This window comes from Marmota marmota, unplaced genomic scaffold (assembly GCF_001458135.2).
Source record: "Marmota marmota marmota unplaced genomic scaffold, marMar, whole genome shotgun sequence".
NCBI lineage: Eukaryota > Metazoa > Chordata > Mammalia > Rodentia > Sciuridae > Marmota > Marmota marmota.
The window spans coordinates 1-3,855 of NW_026007916.1; the positions used below are offsets into that span (position 1 = coordinate 1).

General features: G+C 50.0%; 1 long non-coding RNA gene across 1 annotated transcript; it reads left to right on the forward strand.

The window, feature by feature from the left end:
* The first annotated feature begins 22 nt into the window (after positions 1 to 22).
* Positions 23 to 2,239, forward strand: LOC125614829. Its single transcript, XR_007345385.1, has 2 exons — positions 23 to 686; positions 763 to 2,239. It is a non-coding gene; the product is annotated as an uncharacterized LOC125614829 (long non-coding RNA).
* Positions 2,240 to 3,855: the final 1,616 nt, after the last annotated feature.

The following is a 3,855-nucleotide window of genomic DNA, read 5'->3' on the forward strand; positions in this document are numbered from 1 at the left end:
GAGCTAGGTGGGGTATGCACATCATAGATTCCAGAGTCTCAGGAAGTTGAGACAGGAGGATCCCAAGTTCAAGGCTGTCATCAGCAACTTATATCCTGCCTCAACATAAAAATAAAAAGGGCTGGGATGTAGCTCAGTGGTATAGCACCCATGGGTTCAATCCCCAGTACTGCAAAATAAATAAATTCAGATGTATACAGATATAGATTTATAAAAATATAAACTACTTATAATTTATTTATAATGGATGCTATATAACAACAAATTCTAATAAGATTAAGCAAGGAAAACAAAGGTTAACTGTATGTATGTACCAGAAACTAGTTTCTTGCAATGTTAATCACCATTGGATGCTCCACTTTCCAGATGAAGAAACTGAGCATTTCTAAGTGTGGAAGTAGGAAAAGAGTTTTTGCCTCCAGGCTGCTATGTCCAAGTCCCCTGTTCTCAACCCCTATTGCTCAGCAAACAGGTTAGGGCAATGAGAGGAGTTGGGAGCCAGGGAGCAGGTGATGGCCATAGTCTAGGACCAGGGTGGCAACAGCCAAAGTGCTTTGGGGCGGGACAAGAGTTCTAGCTTCATTAAGGGGGTGGTTCCAATGCCATGGCTACCTGCGATCTGATCCCAGGTCCTCCTCCCGCAGGGTTTCCTGGTCAGCGTCCTCTACTGCTTCGTCAACAAGGAGGTAGGGAGAGGACCGCCCACGCCCTCTGGCGGCTGCGCGAGGAACCGCGCCGCCCCTGAGCGCTCTGCCATTGCAGGTGCAGTCGGAGATCCGCCGCGGCTGGCACCACTGCCGCCTGCGCCGCAGCCTCGGCAAGGAGCAGCGGCCCAAGCTCCCGGAGCCCCCTTCCCGGGCCCTGCCCTCGGGCTCTGGCCGGGGCGAGATCCGCGTCGGCCGTGCCTTGTCCTTGGGGGCGCTGCCAGGGCCTAGGGATGAGGGCAGCCGGGTTTTGGAAAGTTACTGCTAAGTATGGGAATCCTGTGTCTGTGGTGAGCACGTATTTATTGAGTGCCTACTGTGTATCAGACCCGGTGCGGGGGACGCTGGGGAAATTGGGAAGAAGGGAACAGAAGACAAGGTCCCTGCTCTCCTGGAGATCCCAACTGAGTGGGGGATGCTGATCGTGAACACAAAATGTGAAGCTACACATAGGCTGTGAAGTGGCTCATGAGGAGAATTTAGAAGGGGCTGTCTGGGAGGCCATCTCCGAAGATGTGATATCAAACCACTTCTGAATACCTGAAAGAGGTTAAGGTGACAACTTCGGAAAGAATTGGAAGACAAGATTTTAGGTAGAAGAAAGCATGTGCAAAGGCCTTGGGGCAGGAGGGAGCTGTCCGTGGCTGCAGAACAGGAGGCTGAGGGGGGTGGAGTGGGGTAGAGGCCCACAGATGAGGAGCACAGGAATTGGATTTTATTTCAGGTGCAATGAAGATTTTAGCAGGAGTGTTTCCTGGGCTGTTTCAAATGGATCAATCTCCTGCTCTACAGGAAATGGATTAATGGGCAGGAGTGGAAGCCAGGAGCCCAGTGGGTGGGGGCAGGGGTGGGGGGGTGGACAAATACTGAGCCCACAGAGAGGTGAGAAGCAGGTGGATCCTGAAGCTATTGCAAAGGTAGAGAGGACCTGCTTTGGATGTCATGAGGAAGTGTGGTGGCAAAGGGTCAAGGAGAGCTCCTGGGTCTGGGGTGGGAGAGTGAGGAAAGGTGGGGAGATGGGGTTCAGGGAGGGGAGAACCAAGAATGCTCTTTGGACGTATTACACTGGTGACATAAGCCATGGGTTGGGTCAGAAGGCCTGGACCTTGTGGGAGAGCTGAGAGCTGGAAACAGAATGAGAGGACTCGGGCGGAGATACAGACACAGGCAATTCAAGGCAGGCCTGAACTGAAACCTATCCAGAGCAGCTGGGAGAGTATGCGCACCCCACCCTCCTGCAATGGGCGGCCCTGGATCTGCAAGGACTGGGGGGAAGATGAGGGCCTCGTCCTGTGGCTGGACCACCGGTACACATGCAGTGCCCTCACCTCTCAACCATCCCCACCCATAGATTTAGTTAGTACCTGAGTGCTGTGTTTCCCTGGGTCCCTAGCTCCCGGACAGATGTGTCCCATAGCTGAACTTGGAGTCTTTCTAAGCTTATGGCCCTGCTGGACTCCCACCCCTACCCCTCTGGGTTCTGGTGGGGTGGGGGCCACAGGGTAGGGCCCTGGTAAATAAAACATGAGAAACCATTGCCTTTTCTCTTTCTGGGTGGGAGAATCTTCTTGGCCAGGGCACAAAGGGCAACAACCGAGACGAGCTGCATGGCTTGGAAAGGGTCTGTGGGGGTCTTGCTCAATGTCAGCCACATGCTGCCACTGTCCCCCCTGCCTAAGAAAATCCCCAGTTGGGGATATTACATGTAAATCTCCTAATACTTAACTGTTTAAGACACATATACAAACTAAAGTTTTTTTTGTTTTGGTATTAGGGATTGAACCCAGGGCTCTCAACCACGAATTTATTTTTGGTGCTGCGGTTTAAACCAGCAAGACAAGCACTCTACCAACTGAGCTATATCCCCAGCCCCCTTTTATTTTTTTGAGACAGAGTTTTGCTAAATTGCTGAGGCTGGCCTCAAACTTCCCATCCTCTTGCCTCAGCCTCCCAAGCTGCTGGGATTACAGGCATGTGCCACTGTGCCTGGCCATATATACAAATTAAAATTATAAGCACATGTGTGCACACATATACATCTTTTTTGTTAATATTTTTTAATTGCAGATGGACACCATAACTTATTTTAAATTTATTTATTCAGTATTTAGTTTTTAGTTGTAGTTGGACACAATACCTTTAAACTCATTTTTATGTGGTGCCGAGAATCGAACCTAGGGCCTCGCACGGCTAGGTGAGCGCTCTACCCCTGAGCCACAACCCCAGCCCCATGCGCATCTTTTCATTTTTTTTTTTTTTGCGGAGGAGGGGGGGAGAAGAGTACCAGGGATTGAATTCAGGGGCACTTGACCACTGAGCTACATCCCCAGCCCTATTTTGTGCTTTAATTAGGGACAGAGTCTCACTGGGTTGCTTAGCACCTCACTGTTGCTGAGGCTGGCATTGAACTCGCAATCCTCCTGCCTCAGCCTCTGGAGCCATTGGGATTACAGGTGTGCGTCACTGTGCCCTGCGCATATGCATCCTTTTTGAGGGCTGCTTCTCTAGAAGGGCAATATGGAAAGAGGAAAGCTGAAGGGAACAGCCTGGTGCATATCTGAAGTCTGGCTACTTAATATCTGTGTCACTTGGGGAAAATCCCCAAATTCTCTGTGTCTGTTTCTTGAAAATGGAGAGAGACGGTAATACCTACATTCTAGGGTTGCCTGACTTCACTAGGACACTGACTGGTCCAAGGTACATGACCAAAGATTTTACTTTGCCAGTTTGCCTCATGGTACTGCTGCAAAAATTTCTCCAATTTTCAGCACCAAAGGAGGAGGCAATTCGAAAGCATTTGGGGCAACAGGGTGGGGGAAGAGATGAAGAGGGAAATTCAGACTGATGCCCAGCATGGTGCTCAACACATCTCTGATGCCAGTTTGTAAGGCAGGCAAACCAATTTCCATTTCCTGGTAAGTCAATAAGCAGAGGGATGAAAGACAGAGATTCAAATCTGACTGTGAGAGTTTTGTGCTGGTTCTGCTCCTGTACAAGAATCAGAGCCCCGGGGCGGCCGCCCATGATAGCATCACTGCCCCCACTTTCCAGGTAAGAATGGTACAGCTCCATCCTGCTCCCTAATAGTTAAGGCTGTTTGTAAGGGCATGGCTTTCCAGGTTGGATGCAAAAAAAAAAAAAAAAAAAAAAA